Genomic DNA, 17,401 nt, shown 5'->3' with positions numbered 1-17,401 from the left:
CATATTGTGAATATGCAAATATCTGTGTCTGGTACTGAAGCTTTGCCCTTTAGCACGTGCTTAACTCATCTTTCTCTCTTTTTCTCTCTCCATCATGCCTCCCCATCACCAGTATCTTCCCATCTGTTTATTTTTTCCAAACTTCCAGTTAAAAAAATATGGTGGCACCTCTTAAAACTAAGAAAAATATGGTGCCACAAATATCACTGCCAGGTGTAACATATGATGTGGCTTCTGGGAGCTGGGGAACGAAATGTCTAAAGAAGGCTGCGTTCAAACTTTCTTACAAAGGTTACCGGAAATGGATTTTATCCATTCTGTCTGAACTCTGTTCATTCCTGGTTAGGTTTCAGGTCTGCTTTGTACTTTAAAGAAATTGTATAATCCAGGCCTTGTCATCAGCTCTCTTAATTTATTTCCCTGAAATGACAGGCCTGGCAGAGGCAGGCCTGCCTCTCAAACGTCTGGATTACAGCGTAGCTATGGAAACAGGAGTTAAAGTGCCCTGAAGGTCAAGTTACACTGGTACTTTGCACATCGAGTCCTATACGGACGGCACATCATTTTACATGCTGACCAGTGCAACTGCGTCCTCTCCCTGGTTTACAGGAGATGGTCCCAGAGAAGGAGTCGTGCCCATCTGAACCTTGGGATCTTCTCCAAGGGAAAGCATGATGGTGGCGAATTGGCTGTATTCTCTAAAGATCTGGTTCAAGTTCTCTATTCTATCAGAAACTAAACAGAACTGAACTGAAATAAATTGATAATACAATATAATATAACATAATAAATTCACATAAACCAATAAGACAGAAGAAGGGAAAACTGAACACATTTTCTACCCCATGGACTCATATTTCCTTCTTTTGTCTAAAAAAGGAGAAAAGGATCTAAGAAAGGATCCCGCTCTAATTCATACATTCCCCCTAGAACTGTCATGAACATTTCAATTCTCAACATTAAAGATCTAGGGAATGTCAGCATCATTATAGAGAAGAAACTACTTTCAAAACCTCGCCAGAAACATTGCCCACCACTAATCTGACATCACTCAGAAAGAACAGGGAGCGAAGAAACGGATAGTTCTAGAGTAGCCACAGTGTACCAGCCCAGCGACCAGACATGAGTTATTGTATTTCATTTCATCTTTGCAAACAGCACTGCAGGGGAGATATAATCCCTGTTTTATGGGAGAGGAAACTGAGATTCAGTGAGGTTAAGTAATATGCTCAAGGCCTCAAGGTTATAAGTGCAACAGCCAGAATTCAATCTGAGGTTTGTCTACAAAGCCCACGTTCTTTCCACTGAATCAACCTAGACAGCAAGTTTGGGGCATGTGAGGCCAAACTGACATACCCTCTCCTTGGCACGCTTCCCTTTCAGTTTAGCTGGTTTAAAAAGACAAGGCATCACATCTCTGGTTGGGTCACAATAATTAGGTGTGGTTCTCTGACACTGAAATCATGTTGGCCCGGCTCCAGCTTCTATATTAGCATTACTCCACTGAAATTTTATCCAATCCTTGATGAGTTATTAAAGCAGAGTCTAATTCAAATGGATGTAGAGAAACTCTATACTTTTAAACAACAGTGGCATAAAATCTAATGGATCCTATATGATCCTTTTATAAATACTTATTATAATTTTTGATGCATCACTGGCCTCATGATAGGCAAAAAAACTAACAGACAAAAAAAAAAAAAAAAACCTACAGGAGATGGAGCAGGAATATTCCTAAGCTCACCTCACTGCAAAATGAGAAAAAAAAATTTTTTTTAAGGTTATGCTTCTGAACGGGTATGATGGAATATGTTTGTATCTGACTTAATGCGATTATTTCTATGTGCAAAATGAAGGCAAAGCTAAGTGATTCCAGGTAAGTGTCTATACTTGGGATCTCACGAGCGATGAGAAAAGAGCCTCAAAAAAACCAGAACCCACAAGAATAGGGAAAGACATTGCAAATTAGCTCCTGGAACTAGCAGCCATTGAAGAAGTTATAGTGAACTCCGCTGTCCTACTCCAGCCATTCTTATAGGGTTTTTTTTTTTTTTTTTTTTTTAATCCGTACTAATGGATAGATGTAAAGCAACATTACCACTAATGCATTCTGGCTTTGAGTTACAACATTCAAACTGCATCTTTCAGTCCTGAGGGATCATTGCCACAACCCAGGCAGTGTGAATCCAATTCAAAGACGCAACTCTCCCGCTTCAGTGAGACCCATCTACCCTCTCCCTGGAATAGGGATGGCTCTGGAGAGGTTAGCCAGCAAGTCTGAAAGCGTGGTGCCGAGCAGAGGAAGAGAATATGCATCTCAGTTCTCTGCAAAGCGAGCTTCCTTCAGCGTAGAGTTAGTCTATATTGACTGGGAGGTGGGGGGTGGGGGTGGGCACTGAAGGATCCCATGTGTTCTATACTGAAGGAGAGACAGAAATTCCTAACTTGCAATAACATGGTTAGTGCGGAAGGATCGCTGTCTCCCTCTGCAAGGTCATGCGGAGTCTGCTTTATAGAACAGGAGCTTGGTGGAACAGGAGGAGAATTTTTGCTGTTCTCAGAACACCTGACAGCATCCAAACCACAGAAGGAGGGAACTAATACTCTGTGTATGAATTATCCTTTTGAACATTTACAATACCACGGAAGATTGGACTTCTTATTTTCATTATTCAAGATCTCAGAGTAAGTAAGCGGTGATACCAAGATTTGAACTCAGAGATGCCTGCTGCTTCCACGACTCCTGCTTGCTCTGAAACCACACGGATTGCCTGTTCTGCTTTGCCGGAGCTGTGGTCATTCCAAGCCCTTCCTTGAGTGTTGAGTGGGTCAAATGCACGAATGAGCCCAGATTCTAAGTCCAGAATTAGCAGGACTCTCCAGTCAGTGACTTCTCTTCTACATTCTATTTTCTGTCTCTCACCAACTAGAACTATGTCCCATCTTGAGAAATCCAATTCCTTTTTCATCCTGCCTCTGCTTTGGAATAACCCTTTTACACTTATTTAGGAAACAGCAACTTGAGGAGGGGCACAGGAAACAACATTTTTTTTTTTTTAATTTCAAGCTTCAGGATTTATTTGTAGGCATCTAGCCATTCAACATTAATTGAACACTTACTATGTGCTTAATATGTTCAATGCTACAGAATGCAAGCGTTTTCAGTTAGTTCACAAGTTTAACGATAGAGGTATGAACAGAATGTTTTGAGAACAGGGGACAGGGGCAGATACTTCAACATGTGAAGATGAGGCGAGGTGGTTGAAGGAATCAGAGAAGGCTTCTTAGAGGAGGTTACATGTAATTCAAAATTAGGCATTCTCCACCTAGGCTAATTATTTCATGAACCGTGTTCATGATTCAGGGTTTATTCCGCGTGTGTCTCTTGTGTAAGTTTTGCAAAATTTGTGCCGTGGTCTTGGGAAAGAAAAAGTATTCTGAGGTTGTATTTTTTTTCAGCAGTGTCAAATTGATGGGAAACTTTGAGACTTATCTGGACCGTCTTACACATGACCCCCGTGGGGGCCCACCTCTCCCTGGCTGGCTCAGTTGTCTGCTTTGCTTGCTCCAAAGTCACGTGGTGCCCCGGGAGGACAAGCTTCCACTTCCTGCCAGTTTTCCTCCAGGAACAATCAAGTATGTTTGAATGAGGCGAGGCCACATGAATTCACCGCTGACCAAAGTCAGCCAGAGAAAGAAAAGGTGAGTTTCATACCTAGGAGCTTTCTTAGATGCTGCGACAAATCTTTCACACATAACTCCATCTCTTTCCCCCAGGCCTAAGTGAGAGGCACAAAACTTTCCAAAACCCCTCTCCACACCATCCTCCCTTGTGGAGCTAGCTAGACCCCACGGGGCTACACCTGCAATTAGCATTTGCTCGGGGGGGTGTGGTTTTGTCCCATCGTAAAGGCTTTTTCACAAAGTACGGTCCCAGTGTCCAGGCAGCTAGAAGAGATACAGTTTGGCACGTATGGGCTCTCTGCTCAATTTGATCGAATCCCAAGTGAGTTCTTGGCTCGCCTCGCTTCTGTGCTAACAAGAATGCATAAAAGGGTTTTCCCTCCATGTTTTGTCTATTTCCCCAAAGGTCATGGCGACTGCCACATGTTCCCCTAGAGGGATTGACTCTACACATTCCATTGTGCTCCATTATCCTGAAGCATTTCCCCTCCTTCCATACAACAGATAGCCCACCCCATCAGCACAAGCCATTCAACATATGCAGGTCTCCACATATGGGTAAGAGATAAAAGCAGGCGGCATGTATGCATAATACCAGGCAGATCATGACAAAACTATTCATAATTATAATCCCCTTGCCATTTGGTACCTGAAAATCAGTTGGCATCTAGAACAAACTTTCATTCAATCCACTGATACATATAATTGGTGTATGTGCAAACACTGTGGGTTTTTTTTTATATTTCTTATAAAAATACATATCTTGTGATACTCCAGATAGCCTTTAAACGCATATGCACCCACCCCCTCCTTTGTTAGTCTTTTAGGTAATGTGCTCTAGAATGATCTTAACCGACTGAGAATGTGAGCGCAAAAGTGAAGATGGTTTTAAACCCCGCCAGGACGTAGAAGTATTACATTTCAGTCCCTGGATTCTTTTTCATATTTTGAATTGGCTACACTCGATTTACTGGTCTGACTTACCGAGTGCTTTCTATTTATCCCCTACCCTCCAATCCCCCTACGGAGCTACTGTAAAAACCGTGTCCTTTAAACAGAGAAACACTCTGCTGTCCTGGTCGAATGGAAGGCTGCACTGCACACTTCGGACGGCTGAAGTTTTCTCTGAAATGAAATATCGGAGCCATAACTCAGTTTCTCTGGCAGTGAACCATAGAGGCCATTTATCAGGATGTGGCAGACATTTATCTCCTCAAATACTCCAAGGCAGACGGAAATAGCATCTAGCCTCCTGTCAGAATAAATAACCCGATATTGCCCACCACCCATGAAAAAACCCAAACAGATCAGTGGCCATATCTCAGCTCGAGACAAACCCAACCAGTCAGCTACAAACTTTGGTTCCCACTTCCTCTGTGGGCATCGGCAGGCCCCTTCCGCAATGGGCTGACATTCTAGAACCAAGGTCTGCTGGCTTCTGGGCCTTTGTTGATTATTTATTTATTATTATTTTTTTAATGTTTATTTATTTTTGAAAGAGAGAGAGAGACAGAGTGTGAGCGGGGGAGAGGCAGAGAGAGAGGAAGAGACAGAATCCGAAACAGGCTCTAGGCTCTGAGCTGTCAGCACAAAGCCTGACATGGGGCTTGAACTCACGAACCATGAGATACTGACCTGACCCAAAGTCGGACACTCAACTGACTGAGCCACTTAGGCGCCCCACCGGGCCTTTGTTTTGACCCTGTTAGTAAGAAGTCCAAAGTTAATGTGTTATTTACTACCGTAAAGTTCCAATCTTGCCCTCTTTTGATTTTATTAGAAAAAGGACTTTTTCCATTTTCCAAACTAAATACAAACATTTAAAAAATTACCTCTGCCAAAGAATAATTTGGGACAAGATTTTCCCTCTTTAAAATCAAATCGGTCTCATACTTAAAAATGGTTAAAATAGTAAATTTTATGTTGTGTGTAACTTACCACAATTCAAAGCAATTTTTTTAAATTTTTTTAATGTTCATTCATTTTTTTGAGAGATAGAGAGAGAGAGACAGTAATCTGGGGAGGAGCAAAGAGAGAGAGAGAGAGAGAGAGAGAGAGAGAATCCCAAGCAGGCTCCCCAGGGCCAGCACAGAGCCCAACGTGAGGCTTGAACTCACAGATCATGACCTGAGCTGAAACCAAGAGTCTGATTCTGAACTAACTGAGCCACAAAGCAATTTTTTAAATAATAAAAAAAAAATACAGTCTTAAACTCAGGAATAGATAAAATAAGGAAAATGCCAGATTTTAAAATATAGTCCTTTCTTGGTTGTATCATTTATACTACATCTAAGTTCTCAGAAGACAGGCACAGTGGTAAACCAGCATTTTTCCCCTGTAATGCTGGCCTTATGTTAGAATTGTGCGTTAAATTTCTGAGACACCCAAAGCTACACAGTGATACTTTAATTTATGGAATTTATAAACATAGCCAATTCCAGACATTGAAAAGGCTAAACTAAGCCTAAATAGACTAACCTAGGATTTCTAGCCAGTCCTTCCTCCTTCCATTCCCAAAGAGGATTTTGATCCAAATTTTGCATCTTTTACTGTTTTTTTTTTTTTTATGAGAAAATACTCATTGAACCTCTTGTTCTTAGCTAAGAAAATCTCTGACTTTAAATTTGAAAAGTTACAAAAAACAAAGGCATTTTCCTTTTTTTTTTTTGAATAAAAACATGGATTGTTTTCCCCAAAACTTCCCCCTACCCTTTTTTAAATGTGCTTTATTATTATTATTATTATTTTGATAGAGAGAGAGAGACAGACAAAGCATGAGTAGGGAAGGGGCAGAGAGAGGGAGACACAGAATCCAAAGGAGGCTCTAGTCTCCCATATGTCAGCACAGAGCCTGATGAGGGGCTCGAACCTACAATCCTTGAGATCACGACCTGAGCCGAAGTTGGACATTCAACTGACTGAGCCTCCTAGGCACCCCCCCACCCACCCTTTTTAAAAGTAGCTTCATCAAGCTTCCTGAGAGATTATTAAATCTTCAAAGAGAGGTGGTGATATACAGCCTCTGTAACTCCACTTTTCATGGCACACTGCCACGTCCTTAGTAGGTGTTGAGAAAGGCATGCTGGAATGATTTGAATTGGCAAAACAACTGAACATTCTTGAAAAAATATTTGCGAGATGACAAAAACATAAACATTGTCTTTAGACGAATCAGTGTCCGTTAAATAGCCAAACACTGCCCCTGAAAAATGAATTATCCAGAAAGATGGCCAAAGGGTTTAGCCTGGTCTAGGCTCAGACGCCTGGCCAATGGGAGACAATTTTTGACATTTGGGTCAAGCCACATTTGAGCATCTCACTCTACAGCTATGTTTGCTAACTTTCCAAGCAGGTCATATCTCACACCCCCACCTCCTTGCACAAGCTGTCCTAGCCACATAGAATATTCTCAATATTGCCACCTGGCAAATGACAACACACAATTTAACACACACTCAATGGTCTGTGAGGTCTTCTGTAACACTGCTCGGCGAGACTCAGGGGATCTCTTCTTCATCTCCCAATGCTTCTGTGTATCTCCCCACTAGACACCTCCCCTCATGTTACATCTGTTTGTGTACATGTTTTTGCACTCCCTCTAGATTATGTAGCTTATGTAGTGCCTACAGAGTGGAGAGTCTGTTCCTTGCTTATCTTTATATCCAGGAAACGAGGGAGGAAGGCAGAAAAAAGCAAAGGAAAGGAGGGAGGGAGGGAGGAAAATAATCACAATCCTAGTGCCGAACAAAAGTGGACGATGCATTCATTCACTCGCTCGTTCATTCTTTTCATTCACTCGAGAGACTGGGGTTTAGGAAGGCGCTCAGTGGAGTTAAAAGAAAATGCAAGTTGTTGTCTTAAAACCAAAAGATAAGCATATCAGTGAATCGCTGGCCTCCAGGTCAAAATCAAGTGAAAATGCCAGAAACCCAGAAGGCTGTAAAGTTAAGAGGCACGAGGTAGGGCTGGATTGAGAGTTCACAGGTCAGGACATTCGGCCCAGTAGTCACTGCCCTCTTCACATGGGGCATGTGTGTTTTTCAGTTTTCTGCAGTTCCTACCATGCCCAATGCTTCATCTACCTAGATTCATTCAATTATAATACCAATCTAGACTCTGTAGGTGCTTGGGTTTTGGACCTATGACCTAAGGGACCCACAGGACAAATGATTTTTTGGAACTCACCCGATCCACTGACTTGGGTGCCAAGAATTTAGACCTATCGAAAAGAAAAATAGCTTATTACTGACAATGTTTTTTAACCACGAGGCCATAAAGCCTTTGGTAATGTCTCTAGCCTCATTCATCAAACCAGATATTCTAACAGTCGCTTGAGGGCAAGGAGCACTTGATGACAAATGACTAGTAAAATACATAAACACGCAGACACGGGCACCACCCTCACCACCACCCCACCACTACCATGAGAACAGTAGGAACAAAATATACTATACAGGCCCTTTCCCCTCACGACACTGATTTTTTTTTTTTTTGCTCCCCTCCAAGGAAAATTTTATAATTCTCTACAAAAGAATTATACGGTACAATACCTGTACAATACCAGCAATGATCTTTTCTTAGCTCTGTTCGAGTAAGAGTTACAATCCCATCACTCAACACAAAAATACAGCTGCTATCACAGGACGGTTGTTCGTTTTCAACAAAGCGGAAAACTGGTTGTGTTTAGTTCACGATTTTTTTTTTTTTTTAATGACGCTGTGCATATTTTTGCCTCCTTGAGAGGCAGGGCTGGAGGAGATGGTAGGGAACAGGAAGTCCTTGAAATCATTTGGCTTTATGAAAACAAAGGGTCTAAGACATTCTTCATTTGCTCTAACCATAATCCATTGGACTTGCATTTTGTGCTCTGTCTATCAAATCAAACCCTCCCTGAGGAAAAGCTGATTCTTTTAGGCCCAGTCTGTGCTCTGAGAGCTCAAGCCACATGGCCTACTTCGATAAGTCCCCATTACCACCGACTGCGTTGGTTTCGGGCCAAATCCCGAGGGTTCGTAAGATGGGTCATTCAATCATCTGAGCAATCAATCCCGAGAGCTTGCCGATCTGGCTTCCCCTCGGCTGAGCTGGGGAGTCGCCTGCTTCGTGGCAGAGTGGACGTGGCCCCGGGAAAGCTGGGAAAGCGGCTGCAACACAGAACCTCCCCTTTCAAAAGCCTCCCCGCAGATACTTGGCGCGAGGGCAGCGGGGAAGGTGTGAAAACAGAAGCCAGGGCTGGGGTAGGAGGCTGGGAAATTCCATCCTAAACAGGTTTCACTTAAAAAAAGAAACCGGTTACTTGACCCTTTGCAAAAACCTCACGCCCCACGGTGCCCTTCGGGAAACTCCAGCCTCTCAACTATGTTGTCACACACTGAGCCCACACCCAGAGCGTTAAGTATCACTGGCTGCGGGACAGAAAAATGTCATCATTCCCTCCTCCTGGCTGGTGTCTTTAAATAGCTCCTCTTATTTACGGGTGTACATAGTGTTAATGTCCTTCAGTTGCTCCATTTCCAAGGATGGAAAAGCAGTTGCTAAGCATTTCTAAATGACAGCCCCAGGGTTCATTAAAAATATGGCAAACATTTGCTAAGCTCATTAAGTGCAATTTTTGTGTGTGTGTATCAGATTCCTCCTCTGCATGTTCTGCGTGACCAAACATCTATTAACCCTAATCCCATTGATGAGTCTGATACATTCAAACCGGCAATTAGACAAAACAAAAGGGATATTTATGGAGAGACTCCTAAATGGGCTTTCATATTGGTCTAAGCTGTTTGAAAACGACAATTTAATTCCCCTCTGTTAATCCCTTGCTTCCAGAGCACTCTCTTTGTTTGATTACAGGCTGTCAGATTTAGGGATTCTGATTGAATCAGAATTTGAGGCAAACTAGAAACACATAATAATTACGCCAGTTAAGCACCGTTGCCTCCTGTATAAGCAAACGAAGTGTTCTACAAATGAAGGTTCCTCAGCACAAAAGATTTCTAAAATGTGCTGCTTGTACAATTAGAAGCCATAGAATATGAATTAGGCGGTTGTTTCTCTGGATCCTTTCGAAAATCCTCCACTTGGTGACTTTGGTGGTAAAATATCATGCACGAAATCTGTTGACAAGGCAAAAATATTTTAAGACGGGCTCCCTCTGCTCTTCTTCCCCTCCACTCCTTTGCCTCCCGCCCCAACCGCGGCTGTGGACTCGTCTGACCCACAGTGGTTAATCTGAGCACCGGCTCTCAGTTGGCCATTCCAGCTTTCCATTAACTCAGGGCCACGGTGGTGTTATTATTAGAGTCGGAAAGGATTCTGCATCACTTACATGGTGTAAAGCTGGACAAATAAACAAGTACTGACTATGGATGTCTCCCAACCGCACTGGGTCTCAATTTTTGAATGCGCTCTTTCAAATAGCAAAATGACCCTTCTCTAGCTTGTAAAACCTCTCTTTGTTTTCCCTCAAAGAGAAGGAAACTCACCCAGAGGAGTGGACTTTTGACAGAGTTCCCCAGCAGTAACATCATTTTCAAGTGGCTCTTGACCAGCTGAGCTTTTTCAAAGTGTAACTTTTATAGCCACAAAGGATCATGTCTTATTTGGGTTCATTAAATTTCCTCTTACTCTGCAAAGGGCTGACCAAAGTCACAGCTGCCGAGAGAGAGAAGCCAACCCTTCATCATTCTTCAAGTCGATTCAGCACTGGTCAAGGCTCTATTTGAAAGCTTTATGCAGATTTAGACCTCATAATTTAGTCTCTGTTGGAAAACGGAGAAAAAAAAAAAAAAAGAATCCCCTTGTTCTGGTTAGAAACAGATCTCCTTTCGCTACCGGTAAAGTTCTGGTGTCACCAATGTTAGCATGGCAGCAAGATGCAAGTTGACTTATGAAGTTGCTGCCTGACTGAGGCAAGGGTGCTGAAGCTCACAGTGAGTAATTTTATCTAAGAAGCAAAAAGAAAATGAATGTGAGTTCAACAAAAGCCAGACTGTCAACCCGGGATCATCCTCAATATCTTCTGCTCTCTCCCCTAGGGAACTACATTACCCAGAATCCCCTGCCACCAGGATTATGGGGCAGATGCTTCTAAGGAAAAGTCCCACTCAGCATTTGGAAAGCAGGGAGAAGCCCTTCACCTTTCTCCAGTAGCAACTGAGGTCTGGTGGTTTGTAAGTCTCTGAATCCTATTGCAAAATCACTGTGTGGCTGGCTATCATGGTTTCCCCCTGCTTCTTGCACTTTCCGGTTTCTTGGGCACCAACAATTCCCTCCTAACCTTGGCTCCCAAAGGCTGTCGATGATGTGCAAATCTCTAATTCCCTGTTTTAAAATACTTTCTGCTTCAAATACATGGCCAGACTCTGACTAATAAGGTACTAGATATCCAGAGCTGGAAAAGAGGGCTGAGTCGACCGAGGCCAGACCACCTTGTGAAGGATGGGATCTGAAACTTAGTGTCGGGAACCTCCTATCTCACTCAGACATGTGAGCATCCTTTCAACAAATCATTACTGAGCCCCTCCGATATCCTAGACCCTCTGGTGGAAACTAGTGATAAAGAAATACGCTTCCTAACCCAGAGACATTATACTATAATAAGCAGGTGGGAAGGGGGGAGGTAGAGAACTACAGTTGCAATTGTTGAATGTCTTGGAGTCCCAAGAATATACCTACCACAGTGTCTTAAGTTTAAAATGTGTTCAGTAACTCATGAATGGATGATAAAATAAATGACTATATGAATAAACTGTGTGGTACATAATATATGCTTGGTAATTGAGCTATCCACGTTATAATAAAATATAATGCTACAGATAAATAGTAAGCCCAGTGGGAACAAAAAGGAGGGAAGTCTTGGGGGAATCAGAGAGGGAAGGGGACATTTGAGCTGAGGCCTGAAGGATGGGAAGGAACAAGGTTCTATCGTTTGGACACGATGATGAAACACCAATGCAACCAGTTGAAAAGAGCGCTCTGGACCCTCTTGCTTGGGCATCTTCAGACCTGTCTTTCTGGATGAAGACTTTCTGGATGACTGAGCTTTCCCACCTGTGGGAAAGGGAGCCTCCATTGACCTGTTCACTACCAGCCCTGTGATTCTATGAGCTCTCGGGTTGGGAAACCCACACATCGCCCAAGTATGCCCTGTGAGTGACGCAGGCTCTCATTTCTGCTGGAGGAAATGAATTCAGAAAGAAAATGATAATCTACAGGGAGTAACACCCACACGGTTATCACTCAAATGATCCCAAAAGGCTCTGAATCTGATTGGAGTGGTGCTTCATAAACTTCCTTTCAAGGGGTTTCTTTGTCATCTTAGTAATTATGAAAGACTTTTATAGTCTGATTAAATATGTTCAAACCCTGTTCGATTTTATACTTATTTTAAAACTACACCCATTGTTTCTCTTTCCCTAATTTTCTTTTTCTTTTCTTTTTTTTTCTTTACGTATGTATCTTTAGTATCATGAATTTCCCCCTTTTTTCCCCTTCCCACCTCTTCTTCAAACATCTACAATAATATCCCAGGATCAATTCTAGGTGACCTCTTCATTTACCTATTTTTCCTGATGTATTTTTCCTGGTCTTCTCCTGGCAGAGTCCCAGATCTGCAGGGTGGCTGCGGGCCTTGCTAGTTTCCATGTTTATTGAATATTTCACTTATTTATTTATTGGTTCGTTCCACTTATGCGCATGGCAGTGCTCTGGGTGCTAAATATATAGCAGTGAACACATTAGGCAAGGTCCCTGCTTAGGGAATTACATCCTGGATATATTGTAAATTAAGTGAAAGGAGTAAGTAATTTGCCACTGGGGCCCCCTCACATCCCTCTTCCAACAGCTGTTTTGTCTTGTGTTTCTCCCTTTACTCTGCTCACTAGCAAAACTTCTCTCTACCTTGGTTCCCCACAGCTGCCTGGTCCTCCCTGAAGATCCTCATCAAGCATGCCCAGGCCATGCTGGGCTCCACCTATCTCACTCAAATTGAATCAATCGATCCCCTATCCCCATGTTTCTCAAATCAAGATATGTGTACCATATACAAGAAATTTGAAAAACTGCAGAGAAAAATCCACTGCATTTTCCGAAGACGCAAAGTCCACTAGATGATAAACGAGGATAGAGCAGAAAATGAAATAGGAAATTAACATAAAAAATTTCAATATAATAAGGAAAAAAGAGACATCATGTGGTTGGTTGCTTTGAACTATGCCCCGGTGTCCCCAAGAGCAGTAAGAGAGAGACAAATGGGAGCAGAAAGGGAAATCAAGACAGAGACAGAGGTGAGCTGGGAAGCAGGGAGGTACACATACGCTCTCCAGAACTATACCAAGAAACCCTTGGGGGCCGTGACAGATGCCGGTTCCACAGGGCCTGGATCTCCAGCCTTATCCCCACACTGCTCTCCTGCTGAAAGCCCTCCAAAGGCTTCCTGTGGTGATCAGAAAAGTGACCTCAGCCTTCTCTGTAGCATCTGCCCTCGCCCAGACATCAGAGCATGGCTACCCTTCCCCCTACATGTCTTTCTTCAGCCCCCGGGGCTTTCTTTTCTTCCTCAGTGTGACCACTTGTTCCCTCCTTTGAGGTTTTGTGGGAGCTGCTGCTCTCCTTGCTCACAGAGCTCTCCATCCTACCCCATTTTCACCCACATCATGTCTTCAGATGGTTAGAATCTTTCTCCTTGTCATTTGCCTTTCACTTAAATGACATCTTCTCAGGGACATGTGATAACACCGATCCAAAGGAGCCTTCTAGTCATTTACTCCAATATCGCCCTCTTTTATTTCTCGGCATAGCAATTATCACTATCTGAAAAGATCTTATTTGAGTATTTGTAGAGTTGATGTTTATCTTGGCCAACGTTGATTTCAAGTCCCATGAAAGCAGGATCTTGCCTGTCTTATTTCCTGACACATGCATTTCCCAAAAAGTCTGGGATACAGTAGGCACCCCGTTAATGTTTGCTTTGTCATTGAAGATTAAGGTAACACATTGCATAAGCCTTTCCTGAGAGAAAATGAGAAGAATGGCATAAAAAAAAAAAGAGAGAGAAGAAAAAGTTGTACAAATGAAGATTTGTCTCTCTTACTTTATAGTTCGCCATGGAACCATGTCAACATAGCTATTTATATGGGTAGCTGATCATACCTACAAATTCCCGAGAATCGTTCATTTTGTCAGTCAAATTGAGATTTGTTGTTCTAGACATTGTGTCAGGCACTGAAAACCTAGAGATGAATGCTACGTTATTTATACATTTGAGGAAGTGGGGAGAAAGTTGCTAACAGTCTGGAAAGCGCTTTGGTGGAGTTGTGTACAAATTATTTTGAGCAGAAGAAGGACTGGCTAAGTCTTGCCTGGAAGAATTGCAGCAACAGCATTAACATATGTTTTGGGTTTGGAAAGATAGGAGGACATTTTATAAGCAGAAAAGAAGGGAAAGTTCAGTCTAGGTAGAGGGGCAAGTACGTGTGCCATAAAGTAAAATTGTAAGATGTGCTGATTTTATAATCAGGGGAAAAGCGGATGTTTCCCACATGGTGGGAAGCCAGGAAGTAAGAGAGAAAGATGGTGGGAGGTGGACCTGTGAAGTGTCACTGCTGTCAAACTATAAGATCTGGGCAGTCCTGGGGCGCCTGGGTGGCTCAGTGGGTTGAGCGACCGACTCCAGCTCAGGTCATGATCTCACGGTTCGTGAGTTCGAGCCCCGAGTCGGGCTCTGTGCTGACAGCTTGGAGCCTGGGGCCTGCTTCGGATTCTGTGTCTCCCTCTCTCTCTGTCCCTCCCCCGCTCATGCTCTGTCTCAGAAATAAATAAACATTAAAAAATTTTTTTTAATTAAAAAAAAAAAAAAAGATCTGGGCAGTCCTTTGACCACCTGGGGTTATGGAGAAGTTTCAAGGGGAATGGTGACAAGAGCAGACCCGTGTTTTAGAAAGGCAAGTGGAGGCCATGTGGAGAACGCTTGTCCAGTAACCATGCCAGGAGACCCAAGCCTACTGCATGGATACAAGCAAGAGACGACAAAGGCCGTGCCTTGGGATGGAGGAAATCAACCAGGAGGTAGATGCGTTGATACTCACTCACTAATCAGATGGGTGTGGTGAGGAAGTGCGAGAAATTATGGACGAACAGGGAAACTGTCACAGTGGTCACGGCAGGAACAGACTAGGAACACAGGAGAGAGACCGCTTTGAAGGGAATTCTCTCAAGGAGCTAATATGGTTGAACGCATGGCTCATTCCAGCAGCCCTGGCATTTTATTGGTTGTTAAAGACCTCTAAGCCTTAGCCAGTGGGTATTTAAAGGCTGAGATAAAAAGCATCATGACAGGCCAGCAGGGTAGGTATTTTTAAGACAGGGTGTCTGTCCCAGCATCCCGGCCAGTCACCCACAAAGACCGCGGCCTTCATTAACGGAGCATGGGCCAAACCCGCCGCCAGCCACCACTAACCCCCCCCAGCCCCCCACCCCCGCACCCCCATTGTTGTTGCAATCCATCTAACGTAATGAGACCGCTTTGCAATTCCATTATGATTCACTCTCAAGTTTAAAAGCTGTAGTCAAACTACGAGGCGAGAAAGGCATTAGGGAAGCGTGGTGACATCCTTTGGAGTTCCGCAGGCCTCCCTGGCAGCCGAGCCAACCTCCTGAGCGTACCTCACAGAGGGTATTTGCCAGTCTCTTTCTCCAAGAGCATTAGTAAAAATCTATAGCTCCCGGTTGGAGACCAAATGCAGCTGCCACGTCCTGTGTGATGCCCACAAAGTGCTTCACATGGACAGGCAGCTTTCTGAGGCTGCTTTATTTCTTGTCAGCCATTCAGACCTCACTCCAACAGAAATCTTTTGTATTTAGGCTAGTGGCCACAAAACCAGAATGTGTCTTCTGGTCAAATGTGCCTTTTATATGTCATACCACGCTTCTTTTCCTCCCTGATTTTTTTCTTTCTTTCTTTCTTTCTTTCTTTCTTTCTTTCTTTCTTTTTTTTTTTTTTTTTTGTAAGATGGAAAAAATGCAGTTGGCTTTTCCTGATGCCACTTTCATTACGGTCATAAATGTCCTAACAGAAGCATATCTGTTCACGTGGAGGCTGCTTGTGCCCAGAGAAATGCCATTCACAATTCAATAACTGTATTTGCCTTATTGCTTTGGAATAGAGGATGCCTCAGTTTAAATTTTCTGCGAGGTCACTGACACATTGTCGGAGTTTGATTAGTAAAATGAACCAATAAATCTCTTCCTTGGTTCAACAATGCTTTCTATAGTCCAGTTCTCAAGTCGTCTGGGTAATGTCTGTATGGTTTTGAAAGAAGAGCCTAGAGCATTCTTCTTTAGCTCAGCACTTTCTTCAGCCATCATATGAGACTGAAGGTTATGGGTTTCCAGATCAAAGCTCTGAATTGGCCTGAAGCCTAGCTAATTACTCTGCTGGCACTCAGCCCCTTGGGAGATCAGATAGGCCTTCCTCACCTTCAATACTGCTAAGAAATGGGGAATTATATCCTGGATAAGGAACTGAGAGGAGTCATTCACTGCAGACAGAGTTGAACAGAAGTATCTGTTGGAAGACAAGGCCCCTTGGCACCATATCTGAGGCTCATGAATGACAAAGCAGATGTGAAACACCGTTGGGGGCAAGTGGATTGGGAAAGAGCTGAGGGACCTTTCCCATAATGCTAAACCTCCCTGAGAGAGAGCGTAGTCCAGCGGAAGGAGAAGCCTTCCTCCGGCCAGAAAACTAGCGGATCGAAATAGGCAAAACTTTTGTGTTTGGGCTTTAATGCTCTTTTAAAAGTGATTTTTAAGAGCAAGTCTATAAATCTCTTGGCTATTCCTTAAAGAAAAACTCTCCAATAGTTCATAAAGCAAACATCTGTTCACATTCTTTGATCAAGGATCAATACCTTTTGTTAAGTGCTAGGAAATCTCAAAAACTCAACAAGCAAGGGTCTCTCCCCATCCAAGCTTCTCTTCCTATTAGTCTGAGGAGACAGACTGCCACAGAATTATAAAAATGCACACAGAGGTTGTTGATGGAAAAGAGCTGGTAAAAGTATGTGAGGATTAAATGCACTTAACTGTCATGGGAGAGGGAAGATTAGATTTGAGCCTTGACTGATAATTTGAACTTGAACCAACAAGGTACGAATGGAAGAAAATTGTAGATGGAAAGGACACCAGAAGCAGATGGAAATAGTTGAGAAAGTTGAGGGCATGTCGAAGGAGTCGTGCGGAGCACTGAGTTTTAGAATGTGTGGTTGGAAAATGGAGAATAGCAGGAATGGCCAGATTTCAAGTCTGAGAATTTGGGGATTTCTTCTGTATGCATATGTAAAGAGCCACTGAATGGCTTTGGGGAAGCAAAATGTGTGACCAGATCTCAGCTGCAAGGTGACGATGAGAAACAGTGTGTATTTTGGACTGGAGGGGTGAGGTGCCAGAAAGAGTCTGGTTATAAGGGTATTATGAATTCCAGACAAGAGGTAAGGCAAATCTGATAGTAACGAGAGAGAGAATTGGTCAAGGATGTGTGTAATAGGCTAAATAATGGCCTTTCAGAGAGATGTTCACATCCAAATCCCCGGAACTTGTGTATATGTTACCTTACATGGCAAATGGGACTTTGCAGATGTGATTAAGAAAACTAAGATGAGGAGATTACAGGGCAGGTTCAATGTAATCACAAGAGTCCCTTATGTGACAGAGACAGAAAGAT

The 17,401-nt window shown here is 43.1% G+C and overlaps 1 long non-coding RNA gene across 1 annotated transcript; it reads right to left on the bottom strand.

Moving 5' to 3' along the window:
• Positions 1-9,458: 9,458 nt before the first annotated feature.
• On the bottom strand, positions 9,459-10,622 carry LOC109275562 (uncharacterized). The gene is made up of 2 exons (XR_002084244.2): positions 10,164-10,622; positions 9,459-9,794 (listed from the first exon to the last, which is right to left on the bottom strand). It is a non-coding gene; the product is annotated as an uncharacterized LOC109275562 (long non-coding RNA).
• Positions 10,623-17,401: the final 6,779 nt, after the last annotated feature.

This window comes from Panthera pardus, unplaced genomic scaffold (genome assembly GCF_024362965.1).
Source record: "Panthera pardus isolate Hobbes unplaced genomic scaffold, ASM2436296v1 HiC_scaffold_20, whole genome shotgun sequence".
Taxonomy (NCBI): Eukaryota; Metazoa; Chordata; class Mammalia; order Carnivora; family Felidae; genus Panthera; species Panthera pardus.
Note: the sequence above shows the minus strand (reverse complement) of the source record. Positions and strands in the feature narration are given on the sequence as shown.